The sequence below is a fragment of the Sebastes fasciatus genome, chromosome 6 (genome assembly GCF_043250625.1).
Source record: "Sebastes fasciatus isolate fSebFas1 chromosome 6, fSebFas1.pri, whole genome shotgun sequence".
NCBI lineage: Eukaryota > Metazoa > Chordata > Actinopteri > Perciformes > Sebastidae > Sebastes > Sebastes fasciatus.
The window spans coordinates 26,135,513-26,153,792 of NC_133800.1; the positions used below are offsets into that span (position 1 = coordinate 26,135,513).

An 18,280-nucleotide genomic window follows, 5' to 3' on the forward strand; every position below is an offset into this window, starting at 1 on the left:
GTTGGCAGGGTTCGGTTTAGAACGGATCCATCTTGTGTAAAACTCTCGCGAGAATGTGTTTGCGAGAGTTAATGTTCATGTACAGTATTTACATTCTGCAGGCATCCTGTATCTCTTGTACACTTGTAGGTTGCATTTGCAGTTCTGTGTGACATTTTTCCATGCTAATTTGAATGCAGTGTGTAATTTGTTTTAGATTAAGGTTCTAGTAATGTTATGAAGTCATAAATCAAGTTCAAGGTTAATTTTTATTATCTTCATTTTCATTTCATTATCATTTTGTGTTGATTTTGAGCGGTCCATGTGGACAAAAGCAGTAGTGTTTCCGAGCACCAGTCCCTTTAGAAATCCTAATTTTCTACTGCAGCAGGGTCCAACAGTTTCCCCGCGAAGTCCTGGTTTTGGTTCTCACGTTCCTCCCTTCCCTCTAGCGGGCCCAGCAATACGGCCTGGGCCTCCAGCAGCGTGGTGTCAGTGTTGGCTTCCACCGGGGAACGGCGAAGCAGCGGAGCAGCGAGGCGAAGCTCTGCTGCTGGCAGTCCGCGGCATGCTGGTCGCTACAGGAGGCCCCGCTAAAGTGATCCGAAGGAGTTTTATAGTGAACCTGCATGTTTTCGTCTGTTCATAACGTTAATACAAGAGTCTTCACCCCCCCAGTGAAAGGCGTCAGATCCCTTCCAAGTTTTTCCCCCCCGAGTCGCTCCGATTACAACGAGAACATGACGTCATATTTACACTGATACTGATACTGAGAGGTAGGGCAATGTAGGTCTTTTCATATCTCGATAACGATATTTATCACGATACAACATGTTTTCTGGAAATTCAATAAATGAATAGTCTTTAAGAAATAACCACATGGTAAAGCCTAATGTTATTCTCCTGTGTAAATTAAATACTTGAAAAATTTATTTTCTCATTTTAAGAACTTGAGTGCAAAATGAACATAACGGTTTTAAGTGAAATTATAGAAGAAAAAAAATAAACAAATAAAGGCGTAGCCTATATCGTGATAGAAACGATATAGAAAATAAATACGATAGACATTTTTATATTGTTTTGATGATATATATCGTCACATTGCCCAGCCCGACTGAGAGTACATGCTGTATCGCACACCAGTATAGGTACTGGTGAATACCATCAGAAAGAGGAAGCAAACAAAGATTTGCATGGACTCATGAAGTCGCCCATGGGACATCAACATCCTTACCAACATCTCCACACACTGAGCCATTACAAAATGTGTTTGGATAAAATACCACTTCTAGGATAATATTTACCTCTCAGAATTATGGAAAACACTATGGTAAAGTATATTTATGTATTCGAAAAGTAAATAAACCTCAAATCTCTCACTTCTCTTTCAGGTATTGAGCTACAAATCTTGTTTCTTGGATACTCCTCAAGTCATTAATATGATAAATTCATATTGCCTCGTGTAGGTAGACAGCACAGCAGCACACATAAAGTAAAAAATGTCTTCGTACTGTAAGGCGAGTAAATAAAAAGGAGAAGAGAAATACTAGAGTGAGACAGAGAAAAGTCGTATCATCAGCGCTGCACAATAAATGGTCCTCTCTGTATTCACCTGATATAAATATGACTGCACGGTAAAATGATTCTTCAAGATTTATAGCAAATTGAATCAGTCAGCAAAACAGGAAGACACTGAACACTAAACAAAAGATCTTTTAACATGAGAGCTACTGTGTGTGCACCCACCCGTTTTAACACTCGTCTGCAGCTACTGCACACACTAATAACACTGTGAAGACATCGGGATGGTTAACAGCTATCTACTGTGTTTGTACAGGCATTCAAATGTTACTAACATTTAATAACTATTTATCTTTTCTGTAACTTATTAAGTGAAAAATTACAAACATTCACCGGTTCCATCCTCTCAACTGAGAGGATTTGCTCAGCCAAAAATATCAATTTAAGATAAGAGTGAACTTTTATTTATCTCCGAGGCAAATTGTTGTGCAGCTGTTGCAGTACAAAGTAAGAAAGAGTGCAAACATAAAATATCAATAAAAAGATATCCAACGTCCACAAATCTAAAATATACAAAATGCCAAAAAATATAAACAAGGTTAAAGGTAAGGATCATAAGTTTAAGGGCTGCAACTAACGATTCATTTCATTGTCGATTAATCTGTTTTCTTGATTAATCGATTAATTATCTATAAATGTCTATAAAATGTCAGAAAATGTTGAAAAATGCCCAACATGACGTCCTGATTATTTTTCTACTAGAGCTGCAACTAAAGATTATTGAAGTCATCAATATCTCAATTAATCAAAAAATAATGTCAGAAAATAGTGAAAAATAGGTAACATCTTGTTTATTTTGTAAGACGAACAGCTCAAAGCAAATTCTCACGTTTGAGAAGCTGGAAGTAATAATTTGGTATTTTTGCTTGAAAAATGCTAATCGATCAAAATAACGATTCTTTGGCTCGATTGTCAATGAATCAACTATCTGATCAATGAATAAGAAAACAAGACTATAAGAAGATATTTGATACTAACTTTCTGTACTTTTGCTACGAACAAATTATGGTCAGTATCCAGAAAGTCCAGTAACTTTTTAAACAAAAATGCCTCAAAAAAACAACAACTTTGATTTCAGCTTCTTAAATTAGAATATTTGCGGGTTCTCTTCTGTTACATATCATTATATAAGTGAGTATTTTAGAGTTTTGGACTATTGAGCGATAAAACAAGACACCTGAAGACATCTTCTTGGGCTTTGAGAAATTGTGATGGATATATTTTCACTGTTTTCTGACATTTAATAAACCAAATGATTAATCAAGGACTCAAGAAAATCATCTGCAGATGAATCGATTTTGAAAACAATCATTAGTTGCAGCAGTTATCGTTAGAGAGATAAATGTAATGGTTCTCAAAAGGAGAGTTGACCCTTCAAAGGGAAATATCTCACAAAATATAATAAAACAAATGTAAGATATTTGATTATCAACATTGTCAGATAATAAACAGAAATGTGCTCTAGTCAAAGCCTAAAATATAAAAAAATTCTAAAAATAATGAACAAATATATGTTTACTCAGAATAACCTTCTGATCAGGATAACATTAAGATAAACAAAAGCTGATGTCCAGTGTTTCCCAGAATCCTCTGACTTCTCAATTTGCCTCCCTCATGCTTCCTCATCCCTCACCCTCCACCACCTCTCTCTCTCCTCCTCAGCAGTGGTGGGAGGGGAAAAGAGGAGTCATTTTTCTCCTCATTAACTTCCTGATTGGTTTCGGACTCCAATTTTTGCCCGTCTGCAGTTTGTCACCAATTCCAAACTGGCAGCCCAATCGTTAATACTAATGTTTGTGTAGCTAAGTGCGCCCTGCTCTCAGCGGTCTACTTGTACAGCAATAACAGCATGTGGGTGGAGGAGAGCAGCAGCTGTGAATTAGCCCCGCTCACTGTTAATTCTCTGCCTGTTCATCAGCAGGAAATCTATGATGTGTAATTAAAGGCTGAACGTAACTGGACGTGTTAGTTTCACTGGAGATGTTAAATCACGACACACTGCTTGTACACGTGTTCTCTGCTGCATCCGACTGTCCTCTGCTCTCCTGTTTAATACAGATTAATGTTGCTGAAACACCCGAAAGACTCAATTAGCCGTCGAGCACCTGTTAATGACCATCAAAATACTTACGATTAATTTCTGTGGAATGATTGTCAATGAATCAACTGATGGTTTCAGCTTTATTTCTGAAACTTTACGGAATACGATAAATTGTTTAATCCGTCAGATCAATGTTTCTGAAACACCAGAAAGACTCGTTCTCAATTAGCCGTCGAGCACCTGTTAATGACATTAAAGACGTCTATACACCGGGGGCGTGACAAATAAATGACACGAAAATGCGAAATACTTGCCTGGGAATATTTCAAAATTATTCATATCGGCAGCGATGCAAATTTGCGACAATTGCAACTCTTTTTTTCTTTTTAAAAATGTTGGAATGGATTTGTGCAGGTAGAGAACGAACTACTGGGATCATATTGACCCAGGGCAGCGTCTGGCAGTCTGTCTGAGGTAAATTGTTGTATAGACGAAGCTACTTTAAGCTACTTAATTGAGTTTCCCTTTTAGCGAAAGGCTCTGAGTGAATTTGGCGCGGGTAAACAGTTACGCAGTATGTCTGGTAGGCCTGGGCGATATGGAGAAAATCAAATATCACAATATTTTTGACCAAATACCTCGATATCGGTATTGCGAAGATGTTGTAGGTTTCACTATTGGTGCTTCCACAAAATATTTACACAATGAGGTTTTTGATAAATAATCATCAGTAATGTGGATATAATGACATAAAGTGTAAAAGACAAATAATAGAACAGCTAGAACAGTCTGGTAAGTTCAGAAAATTACGTCACTTTACTGTAATGCAGCCTTTAAAACCTGGAAAAGACAACACTTTTGCCATATTATGATATTATGATATCCAAAATCTAAGACGATATCTAGTCTCATAACATGATGTCGATATAATATCGATGTATTTCCCAGCCCTAATGTCTAAGGCTTTTATTGTGAAAGGTAAGATCTGGAGTGGATCTGGTCTGCGTTGCCTTTGTCAAGGTTGAAAGGAGTAATAAAGTTTGTCATCTTGGTTCGGACTACAGAGCCGCCGTGTTGTTGTACACTAAAGTGTCCGTATTGAATATGTTCGTTCCGCACAACGTGATTGGTTGATGCCTTTATCTGCAGTGTGAAAGCGAAGATAAATCAATCTTGTTTCGAATTATTTTCATTGTCGATTAATCTATTGATTATTTTCTTGATTAATCGATTAGTTGTTTTGGTGAAAAATGTTGATCAGTGTTTCCCAAAGCCCAAGATGACGTCCTCAAATGTCTTGTTTTGTCCACAACTCAAAGATATTCAGTTTACTGTCATAGAGGAGTAAAGGAACCAGAAAATATTCACATTTAAGAAGCTGGAATCAGAGAATTTTGACTTTTTTCTTAAAAATTACTGATAAATCAAAATAGTTGGTGATAAATTTAATAGTTGACAACTAATCGATTAATCTTTGCAGCTCTATATTCAAGTAAAGTACAAGTACTTGAGTAAAAGCACTTTCCACCACTGCCAATGACACTTAAAACCATAGTTAAGCAGCAATGCTTTTGGGAACAAAACCCTGAGCAGACATGTCATTCATAATTTGAAGTTATTGAATTTTTTGGCACCAAACACCTAAGAACTGCCAAAACCAGTCCCACATTTTGAACATGAGCTCTTTGATAGCACAATTCTGCTGATACTGCATGTTACAGTTGTGAGTGGTAATAACTGCACTTCTCTTGTGTAATACAGAGTCTATTTTCAGGTTCAGACTGTGTACACAGAGTAGCTTGTAACAAGACAAATGTAATCTGCTGGTGATGTTGAAAGAGAGTTTATTCTGCTGAATGAACTTTTGCCCTTTTCCCAGTCACTCAGCACTCTATATAAGATTTCCAAACTATTAAACAGTCTTTGTGTGGAATAACAAAAGGAAGCTTTTTTAACCTCCCACTTGTCCTGTTAGGAGGAGGAGGGAGGGAGTGAATGAAGGTGCAATCATTTCTGCTGCTGCCAAAGAGGGGAACAAAAGCCCAGATGTGAGAGGAGATGGTAATTCAGTCTGATGCAGCGGGGATAAGCTCTCTCTGTGGGTTTCATACTCTACACTCATCCACCGTACACAAGGGTCATAGGGGTAGATAACACTTAAGTAAACACACACACACAGGCGTGCACACACGATTCTGCATTAAACTGTTAGTGACATGAGTCACTGAAGTTATCTGGAAGAACAACTGCAAATATATTCACTCACAAATAACATTAAAAATCAATTAAGATGATAATTTGCGGTGATGATAATTTTACATAAATGCAGTAGATGTTATTACTCATTAACTCAGGATTTTATTAATCTAATGGCTTCTCAGTTTACTTCGCAATATTCCACATATAACAATCATTCACAAATTTGGAAATAAACTGACATAGCAAAATGATGAAGGAATATAGCCCTGATGTGTTATCATTATTCTCATTTTAGGGCTGCAACTAATGATTATTTTCATTATTCATTAATCTGCAGATTATCCTCTCAATTAATCGATTTATTGTTTAATCTTCAAAATGTCGGAAAATAGTTAAAACATATAGTTAAAAATGCATTAAAAAAATCTCAATTTTCGGAAAGTGACATATCGAAATGTCTTGTTTTCTCTCACCAACAGCTAAAAAACTAAAAGCTATTTAATTTAAATTATATAAAACAGATTAAACTAAAATTACCACCTCGCGGCTGTATGCCTCCGCCAACCAGACAGGTTGCAGTTTACATCCATGTCTGTCCAAAATGTCATCATCCTGTTAGACATTTGTGTAAAATTGTCATTATTAGCATATGAATTATTGAGTTATGGCCAAAAATGCGTTTTTTGAGGTCACAGTAACCTTTGACCTTTGACCACCAAAATAACATCCTTGAGTCCAAGTGGACGTTTGTGCCAAATTTGAAGAAATTCCATCAAGTTGTTCCTGAGATATAGCATTTATGAGAATGGGACACGCGTACATACGTATGGATGGACGGACAACCAGAAACACATAATAAATAATAATAAAAAAGATGCAAATCAACACCGTTTAGAAGCTGGAACCAGCAAATGTTTGGCATTTTTGCTTCGACGATGACTAAAATGATCGATCATCAAAATAGTAATCGATTAGCTCTCACACATTTATTTTAGATATCATTTATTACATGGAATATGGGCACCCATATAGTTACACAAATTTTTGAAGCGGGGCTGTTTTCATGATTTGGACTAAGCCTTTTAGTTAATGTAAATATTAATTCTGCCACCAGCATACGATGATATTTTAGACAACAGCGTTCTTCCAACTTTGTGGTAACAGTTTGGTGAAGGCCCTTTTCCTGTTTCAACATGACAAATAACCCCATGCACAAAGCCAGTGGTGAGGAAGAATTTATTATTCATTGCCAAACGTCAGTGTTGGACTTCACTAACGCTCTTGTGACTAATTGGGGAAAATCCCTGCAGCAGGTTTAAATATCTGGTGGAGAGTCTACAGAGAAGAATGGAGGCTGTTATAGCAGGAGAATAATACTGATGTTCAACAATCACATGTGGGTGTAATGTTCAGGAGTCCACATACTATATATAGTACCATATAGTGTATGAATAATTCAACCCTGTCTCCTACAAAATGATGTTCTCATATAACTAAACTGCATCTTGATTATGTTTCGAGGGAAGCGTATTTTCTCCCGGATTACGGTTGCGGTACAGTTTTAAATTTCGTGGTTAACGTAAATTGAAACAAAACAAAAACAAAAAACGCAACAAAACTACTTGGGTAGATTTAGTAAAAATCATCATGATTAAAATAAGCGAACATTGACTTTCATTTGGGACATGAACAGTGGTCTGGGCTAAAGTCCTGTCTTTGTTTGACCCATTCACCACTCCGACTTCCTCCCAACGCGGAAATAGGATCATTAGAAACGTAATAGTTATACATCATAAACAAACGTATTCTGCGACAAAATACCCTCAAAACGTTATTCACAATGCAGTTTAGTTGTATATGAACGTATTTTTTAGGAGACAGGGCTGGAATATATATATATATATATGAATACGAATAATTTCATGTATGTTAATAGTAGGTCATTAATGATAATTGACATTGTCGACACACTTGCTACACAGTTAGCTGCATGTTGTTATTGTAGTTAAACCACATTAATAAGTATTTTAAACGCAATGTAATAATCAAGTGTGAAAGTATAACGAAATAATCTTAACTCAAGGTCTATTTACTAGCGTTTTCTGGAGCTTTCAACCGTGTTTCACAGTCTAGAATTTACTCAGTGTGACAATATTTAATGCACAACCTTACCAAGATACCAAAAAAACAACAACAACAATCACCTGTGTGAATTTGTCAGTGCTGTCCAGGGACAAGAGCACTTAGTGGAGGCTATCATCACGGGAATAAAAATTCAATCTTAAGAATGAAGAGTTGCCTGTCACATGACAAGGTTGGCCTGGGATTAAATGGCTCCCATTAAAATGATACGAGCTGTGTCTAAAAAAATCGTCCCTGGCCAGTTTGAAAGGGTCCCATGGGTGTCCGACTGAGGACGACCCTTGTAGAGATGGACGCTCCCCTCTCCAGAGACGTTATGGGCGTCTGGGTCCTCATAATCAGGCCAGCAGCAGGACTTAATGGCCCAGAAAACTCAGTCAAAGAGCAGACAGGCTTTAAATACGGAGCACTGAACAGTGGAGGCTCACGCCACTCAGCTGATGTTCACACCGCAGACCTTCACCCTCAGTTTCAAATCACTGCTCATATATGATTGTTTTCTGAATCACTCCTAATTCTGCAAGTCTTTTATGATGTAACCGATGTCTGATAACAATATGAAGCCAAAAAGATGAGGTATCAATTGTTTCAACACATTTATGTTATGGTATGTGCATTAAATGAACTAAAGCTGGGCATACGCTGTACGATTTTAGCCCGTTTCTGGCCCGTATTTTGAGCCGCACGACTCATTTTAGAGTCGGACCGAATTTCAGCTTCATCGGGCGTCATTTGCTGTGCAGTGTACAGGGGGGACCGAGGACCGATTAACTCCTCCCGACCGGCCGTCGGACGAATTTCTGACATGTCAGAAAATTTGGTCGGCCGACCACAGGCTCTCGCACAGTTGAAGCAGAGCCACGAGCCGATTCCCCAACGTCAGTGCCTTATTTCTACTTTTTTTTTACAGTAATCAGAGCGTAGCTATCAAGATGACAATGTACTACAATAGATATAGTAAAACTTAGCTAGCTTACTTCCAATTCTCTCTGCAAAATGGACAAGGCGTACTGTCCACGTCTTCTTAGCCACCTGCGAGTCCATATAACGTTAAGGAGAGGAGGTGGTTGGAGTGGATGGTGACTAGGGCTGGGTATTGTTTAAAAAATTGCGATGCTAGTACCAATACTAGTACCCTAAAAGTGATACTGATACTGAGTATTTAATTCGATACCCATCATGTGAATGGAAGCTATATGTGTGTGTCCCACTGGCTAGCTAATCAGCACCACACTGCACAGCGCTCAGTGCTCATACAGCAGTTAACTTCTGGAGTTATTTTAACCCAAACCACGATATTTTCCTAAACCTAACTAAGTAGTTTTGCTGCCTAAACCTTAAGAAGTTGTTTCCTGTGAAGACAGAAGTTTATTTTGAAAAGACAGTATGCATGTAACGAGGGGAAATTGACACATGTTGCTGGACATTCGTAGGAAAACGCACAAAAAATGAGGAATTACTTTTCGTAAGATATCATACGAGCCGTTGTATGAGGATACGTTTACTGGGCACCACGAACGTCTGTACCACAATCCATCTATTTGATGTTGAGCTAGTTCACTAGATGAGGGGAAAATGTAAACTTGCTGGTGGTGTTAGGCGGTCCGGACTCTCTTGTAATGACTTTCACCAAAGTCATTACAATTCATCCCCTGGGTACCATGAATTATCTGTACAGAATTTCCTGGGTATTCATTAAATATTTGTTGAGATAATTCAGTCTGGACCAAAGTGATGGACCGACCACCACCGCCATCCCTACAGGCTCGCCGCTAGCTTGGTTTAAAACATAATTTTGGCATAGTTTAATTTCTAAACGGTGTATAAACATAATTTCAAAGAGACTAGGTTGCATTTTTGAAAACATCTGATCTGTGTCACATGAAGGACAAGATCATCTTAACTGGTATTTTCCGCTGCTGTGTGAAGTAACTTTCCACTGAGGTTTTACTAAAAAACAACCACATGCATTCACTAAATAATTAAGGCTTCTGAAATATTGCTGGTGATGGTAAAGCAAACGCCACAAGTGCGACACTGAACTGTGACCACTGCTCTTACAGCAATCCTGGCAGTGAAGCCAGAGCTACTACTAATTTCAAGCCACATCAAACATCTTAATCAGAGAACTAAATAAAGAGTCAAATAATAGCTTTTGCATTATCATGAATACGGACTATTAATTTCATTGTGTTTTCAAGTTAAATCTTCCACATATTCCTCATTCTTTCATCCCAAACAAATGAAGAGCTGTTGAGACAATAGTTCAAAGCGATGCAGTCTGTTATGCAGCCATTACGGGGGGTCAGAAAACACTTAAACGCTCATTATTGGTTTGCTATGGAGCTGAAGAGAGCGGAGGGCCGACGCAGGCTGACAGAAGGCATCGGTGTCGGGGTCAAAGGCTAATTAAGCAGAGAGGAACCTTTGCTCCTGCATTGTTAACCGATCTGTCCCTGATGAAGATGACTGCCGGAGAGGCGTGACACAGCCCTCGTCCCTATGCTAAATCTCCATTTCGGCTACTGTGCCCCATCAACTCACAAAATGGCCTGTCAGTCTATCGCCGGGCTTCTTGACGTGATCCGTCGAAAAGTTATGGATATGCAATAATGAGTTGAGGCGGCCCGATCAATATTTGCGGGACTTTTCTATCATTACGTTTTAAACAAGAGATTCATTGTGAGTCGACAGGGTAAGAAAAATGCCAAAGTAAAGGACACAGGAAGAGTGAAATATATTGCTATGGAGAGAAGGACGCCTCCCGCGGGTGCTAAAGCTGCCATATGTGTTTATCCAAGTCGTTCAGCTGTTTCAGGGAGCTGCCAAGGCGACACCATCCGTCAATCCACGCTGAGCCGCCGCCGCTGCTCAAAACAACACAAGGAAAGTGACTACGAGAGCATGATTAGGTAGGAAAGCACCGGAACTAACCAAGTTTGTTTTAAACAGAGATATCAGGAAAACATCTACTTTATGTGTGTGTAGAAACAAGAGTGTATGAAGTATTTTACATGCGGATTACATTTAGAAACACACCCTATGCAAAAAAACATGTTTTCAAATGTTAGAATAGAACTGTTGTTTTAGTTTGGACAGATATTCGTCTAAATTGAAGCACAAAACACATGCAACCCCTCCAATTAAGGATATTACTCAAAGTAATCTAAAATGTACATTTGTTTGTTTACATGCAGGCCTCACTTTTGTAAACTTAGTAAATAGCAAATAACACATTATACACATTCAATTAGTTATCTTAATTCCCATAATAGTGGATAGGAATTTAAAATAGTACAGTTAAAATGCATTTTTTGCTGTATTTTTAATGCATTTTAATTAAAAAGAGCACAGTTCTTTACTGTCTTTTCTTTGACATTAATGTAGGGAAATATTATAACTAGGGCTGTCAAAGTAACGCAAATTCGTTTTAACGCCACTGATTTCTTTTACGCATTAATGCAATTTGCAGGTTGTAGCGGGCTTAATTTTAAAACTAGAGTGAAGATACTGGTTCATATGAAACAAAAAAAAACTACGTAATTCATTGGTACCAACCATGTCATACTAGCTGGTCGCGAAAGGGGGTTAAATAACGCTCCATACTTTCGCTAAATTTTGCGGAGGAAAAACTGTCATGGCGATTTCTCAAAGGGGTCCCTTGACCTCTGACCTCAAGATATGTGAATGAAAATGGGTTCTATGGGTACCCACGAGTCTCCCCTTTACAGACATGCCCACTTTATGATAATCACATGCAGTTTGGGGCAAGTCATAGTCAAGTCAGCACACTGACACACTGACAGCTGTTGTTGCCTGTTGGGCTGCAGTTTGCCATGTTATAATTTGAGCATATTTTTTATGCTAAATGCAGTACCTGTGAGGGTTTCTGGACAATATGTGTCATTGTTTTGTGTTGTTAATTGATTTCCAGTAATACATAGAAACATACATTTGCATAAAGCATCATATTTGTCCACTCCCATGTTGATAAGAGTATTAAATACTTGACAAATCTCCCTTTAAGCTACATTTTGAACAGATAAAAATGTGTGATTAATCTGCTATTAATTGCAATTAACTATGGACAATCATGCAATTAGTCGCAATTAAATATTTTAATTGATTGACATTGATACCAGGTTCCAGTAGGTTTCAGCTTTAAGTAGTGTCTGTAGATATTGACTGAATCCCCCGAAAAAGCTCAACCAATTAGACGTTCAGGGCAACCTATGAGGCAAATAAAGTCCACAAACTAAACGCTGCTGCTTTTTGATTCTGTGATGGCACAGTAACAATTAAAGGCAACCTGGATAAACCAATAAGAATTACTATCAACTCTTCTCTTATCTGGAATGTAGTATCTGGAGACCAAGAAAACATTTAAGATAGCGTCAATAAAAATAAGCATTTTTCAAGCAAAGCTCTCACGATGTATAATAACTTGCATTGACAGAAACAAACATACTAAAATTTGCAGAAACAGGACATCAGACTAAAACAACTCACACTACCTTTGATGAGTATATATTGCTGCACAAAAGACAGCATAAGATAAAACAGAAGTCATAGAATCACATTTCAATTCCTTTCAGGTCCCTCAAAGCTGGACAGTGTGAGAGTGTGTTAGTGAGTAAGTGCGAGAGAGAAATAGAGTGAGGGGAAGAGGACATAAACTACACAGCCCCGGCCATTTAATGTCTCTACAGCCCCAGGCCCGTGTTAATGGTGGTGTTGTACAACACATTACAACAGTGCTTGTGCCGTGAGCAGACAATTACACTGGTATTTAGCCCATCCACAGGACCCAGAGGCTATCGGGGCACTTAGCAGCACAGCAGGGTGGGCAACACAATCTGACAGGACTTTTCCACTGTAACCAAGAACCAGGAGAGACACTCAATCAGCCACACATTCAATGGGGCCCTCCGGGGCCTGACGGGCCCCCAGCAGGGTCACTTTCTCTGCTGCTGGCTCTTAATTACAGGTCGAATCAAGTCATTACCTCAGGCTGTTCTCAGACACCGTTCGTAGCTATACCTACAAAAAGTAATGCACTGTAATTCGTATATATCCCACCAAATAAATTCAGCTGTAATCCATGTAATCGTGAACCAGGAAGTATCAAGAGCGTCAAATGCTTCATAGGGAGGAGGTCGGGGAGGATTTGTGGGTCAAAAAACATCGTATTTTCCCGTTTCCCTGAACCAGAAGTCAACGTTGGTTTATTTGTCATGGAATTTCTGTACTTAAGTTTTGCCACTTTCAGAGTTATTTTAACCCAAACCACAATCTTTTCCTAAACCTAAGTAAGTAGTTTTGTTATCTAAACCTAACCAAGTTGTTTCCAGTGAAGACGGAAGTTTATTTTGAAAAGACTGGAGCGAAAATAAACACGTGCGTCACGCGTTGCTGGACATTCGTAGGTATACGCATGAAAAATGAGGAATAACTTTTTGTAAGATACTGCAACCCTCGAGTCAAGCAGGGACTGACAGAAAATGCCACGTGAATCCCAGTGGACACAGGGATTGTTTAGGATTTAGGTTAAAACCTGCCTAGATTTGGTTGAAAAGTTAAATTTCTTTTAGATGACTAGGTTACATATAATCATCGTTTCAACAGAATTCAAATTAATGTGTTCAAATTAGGGCTGTCAATCAATTAAAATATTTAACTGTGATTAATTGCATGATTGTCCATAGTTAATCGCGATTAATTGCAAATTAAATCTCAAGCTGGTCCTAAATACATGTTGAAATTCTGTTGAACAAACTTTGCCATCAAAACCAATATTTAATGGGATACTTTGAGGTACTACAACTTAATGATATGAGTTGTAAAAAACGTGTTGCCACAGTATTAATGGTCAAGATGAAAACATTACAACACAAACAAACAGTCCTCTTCTAGCCTTTTCTTTCCTCAGGTAGTGAAACAACACAGAGTGCATGTGCTGAGCAGAGTGATGTTCTCAGCATGTCAGTGACCAAAGGAAATGAACTCTTGCTGCTACATGACATGAAACAGCACTTCCTTTGAAAAGGTCACCTCTTGGGTTAGAAGTACCGATTTGTTTCGGGTTTAATAAATCCAAAAGAGTGAGAGGTCTTTTTGACATCTCCAGAATGAGTGTGGCCTCGAGAAAGTGTGTGTGTGTTTGAAGGGACTTCCTTAACTGTTTATGTGTGTATGTGAGAGAGTGCGTGGGTGTGAGTTTGAAGTAATCTGATCTGAAAGCAGGTAAATCCCATTTTACACACGAAACAAAGAAACTTACTGACGCCAATCTCTCCTTTTTTTTACTCCTTTTTTTTTTCAGAGGAGGCGGAAAGCCTGAAACGACAGACTTTATACGCAGTAACTCACTTTGGTGTACAGTACAGTATAGATTGAAGCAAGAAAAATCAATAGAATATCATCTAGAAAGATAGTAATGGATTTCTAACTTAATGGGCTCACACAGGTCTATCGATTAGCAGGATTAACATCTGCAATACCTCAACAATCTGATTTGCATTTAAATTACTGTATGCTCCGTGCTGACACCAATATAACAAAACAGACAAACGTATAGCCGGCGCGGCGGCGCTCGATTTTGAGGTCTGACATTAGTATGAATCTTGTTTTCTAAAAAAAAAACAGTAAGAAGTACGTGAAAGGAAAGTTGCTGTGCTGACAAACTTTGAGCAGTTTTGAATTTTGAAAAAAAAAGTCTCGACAAGGACAAAAAAGAAAGAACATAAACACGGACAGACTCGGCTTGAAGCTGTCTCCTGTAAGACTGAAACAGCCATAACTCTTTTGGGGCAGCTCATCTGAGCCTCCTCGTGAGGAAGTGGGGCGGGTGTTTGTGGAGAAACAGTGTGTGTGTCTCTGTGTGTGTGTATATATATGTGAGGTGAGATGTTGGGAGGGCAGCGAGGTGGGGTGGGAGTTTGATGGACTGCGCTGTCACCTCCCGCTCGGCAATTTACGGCGGCGGGGCTGCTGACGAGCGCGGGGCAGTAAACAGGCCGGCCGGGGGCGTATTTCACAGAGAGCTGGCTTTTATGAAGAACACCAGGACGGCTCTACCCACAGCTCCGCCCGGCCCGCCGTGACGGATGGAGAAAGACGCATGACAAGCTTCATCATTGTTTGTAAATCTTAACTGTTCCCGCTCACTAACTCCAGAAGGCAATTTTGCGGAGACAGCGGGGCCCGCGGAGGGGGAGGGCGGAGGAAGAGGAGGAGGCGAGGAGGGGAAAGGACAGCGTGGCACTCCTGAAGGTTATTTGGATCTCTGTATTTGGCCAACTGATTAGCCCTATCCTGGGAGGGAGATAAATCTGACGGGGCGCTGTTTGGCAGCCAGGTAGAAGGGGAGGGCAGGTAGGCTCAGAGCTCACAGCTACTTCCTCCTCATGGATGATCCGGAGGTTCACGACATGTTCAGTCAACGCAAAAAAATTCAAGGATTAAAAGGAGATGTGCCTGAAACAAATGTTAAATTCAATCAACAACCAGGATGTACGCTATTACCTTCCTTACTTTAGCTGGTTTGGTGATTTTGGAAATTGGGCTGCAACATTTTACTATCAATTAATCTGCCCATTAATCTGTGGATTAACTGATTAATCATTTCATCTTTAAAAAATTTCACAAAATAATGAAAATGTCCCCCACAATTTCGGAATATTAATATTAATCAGCAATTATTTTGATGATCGATTAATTGTAAAAGTTTTTGTTTTTTTTAAACAAAAATGCCAAAAATAAATAGTTTTGTCAACTCAAATGTGAATATTTGCAGGTTCAGTCTTCTTTGATAGTAAACTGAATATTTTTAGGGTATTAGACTGTTATTCAGATAAAACAAGTAATTTAAAGATGTCATCGTGGGCTGTGGGAACTTTTGATTAATCAAGGAAATAATCGACTTGTCAACTATTAAATTAATCAAAATTAAATTAAATATTTTCACAATCGATTATTCAGTTTGAGTAATTTTTTAAGAATTTTTTTTTTTAATTCTCTGATTCCAGCTCCTTAAATGTGAATATGTTTTGGTTTCTTTACTCCTCTATGACAGCAAACTGAATATCTTTGAGTTGTGGACAAAGCAAGACATCTGAGGATGTCATCTATGGCTTTGGGAAACACTGATCCACACGTTTCACCATTTTCTGACATTTTATAGACCAAACAACTAATCAATTAATCAAGAAAATAATCAACAATTAAATTAATCATTAGTTGCAGCCCTAGTCCAAAACCCCCCAAAGATATTTCATTTATCCTTAAAAACCGATAATGTTTGAGAATTTTGCATAAAAATGACAAAACAAATACATTTTCTGTTGTTTGACTATTTAATTAATTACAAAACTAATTGTTTCAGCTCCAATTGGAAATAAAGCTCCATGTCACAGCAGCTAAAAGCAACGTTGAATACGGTAATTCAGACTATAATAACTCAGCAGCACCAAAATAAAAAGGAGAAAAGCTACAGTACAAGATAAAAGTTCATTATCTGTTGCTTACTAGAACAACGTGCTTATAACCCTGCAGAGTGATTTCAACTCAGCTGATAAGATATGAATTAGCCTTGGGGCAACATCAAGGACACCGTCCAGGACTTGCACACACACAACTGCACAGACAGGGAAAGGACTAGCTTAGACACAGAGGCTCTCACAAAACAGGGTTCATCTTCAGACAGTGGAAGCCTCCTGTTCAGATACGACGCAAACCCACATACTGGATTTGGCAGTGGTTGCACCAAATGTTTAGACTGACTCTTTGACAATAAAATGCTGAATCAAACCTCCAACTAATTTCCTCTTTCAGCTCTGTATAACAAGAAATACTGAAAACAAATTGTTTTATAGGAACGCCATCCTGTAGCAGGCGCTACTTCTGATAAGAGGTCGGATGATTGTGTATTTTTAAAAGTCTGATATAACAAGGATAGTTTGGAGCAGGAAAAAGCTGATGCCAATATCCCCCACCCTTCATGAATAAAAATTTGACACTGTCGGAAATCTTTGACTTTATTACAAACCATATAACTAAGGCTACTTTCACATAACAGGACTTGATGCTCAATTCCAATTTTTGGTCCAGATCTGATCTTTCTGCCTTGACAGTTCACGTTGATGTTTGAAGTGACCCACGTCTGACATCAGTGTGAACGGATATCTGCCCTGAAACACCTCTCACGCAAACCAATAACGTCACACACATGGGAGACTGCCTCCCGACGGCGCATTGGTCTGAAAATACACACTGGAGTTGTTGCAGTCCAGTGACTGCCAGACTCTGTTAACATATTGCTCTATTTAACAGATCTGGGTTAAAGAAAGACATTTATTTCGGCTGATCTTTAACCTTTAACAGCTCTTCTGTGAACTAAGTTAAAATACAATGTGTCACGTTACTGTTTGACATCTCAAAACACCGCCAGTTTGCACGTCCAAAAAACAATAGTTTGTAAAACGTCCTATTGGCGCCGATTAATTGACCAAACAGATTAATCGATCGACCTCTACCATTATTACCGTATAAGACACAGTACTGCAAGAAGAGCAAAGATAACCATCACCCCTCATATTTCTACTGCAAAAGAATACTTTTTTTTTTTTACTTCTCTCTACTGTGGCTGAAATATTTGTCTTTTTCTTATGAAATATAGGATATACTGTACTTACACCCCAGTGCCTCAAAAGTATTCCAATGAATGCCAAAGAAGATGTGGTAATTGGCATTATCCTGAATCCTGAATCCTGAATCCTGAAGCCTGAATATTTTTGACCTGTTCTACAATATATATAACTGAGACTTGGTTAATTTCATATGCTCAAAAGACTCTTTATCACTGTCCCGTCATTTACAATCAGCTTTGATAATGGGAACAATACTAGCCAAAAGCAATGAAAATGATTACAAGAATTTGTTTCCGTCATACTGTACATTTGGAAAAACTTAACTTTAATAACTGGAACTGTCAGACGCTCACTAGTGTTGTAGAGATGACCTGATTTTGTTTATCACTTTTCTTTTTTTCATAGTAATTTATACTTCTTTTTGGTAAGTTTGCTTTGATTAAAAATATACAGAAAAGTGTGGAACCTATGACGAGGTGTTGTAGATATTGCCTCCTTTTAAGGGGTCACAAGCCAGAAAAAATTGTTGTAAAATCACTGATTTAGACGGTTTGTTTCTCTGGTGTTGGATTCTGAGTCGACACCAAATGTGGGACCACCCGCGGAGAGTGTTGTTATCTTGTAATGGAGCGTGGAGATTCACTGCAGGAGCCTGACATGGGACCCTCACAGGAAATGGACAGGTGAAAGT

General features: G+C 38.6%; 1 protein-coding gene across 4 annotated transcripts in view; it reads right to left on the minus strand.

Moving 5' to 3' along the window:
- The window catches only part of dmrt1 (doublesex and mab-3 related transcription factor 1), a 37,439-nt gene that overhangs the window by 1,461 nt on the left and 17,698 nt on the right, over positions 1–18,280 (minus strand). The window lies entirely within an intron of this gene.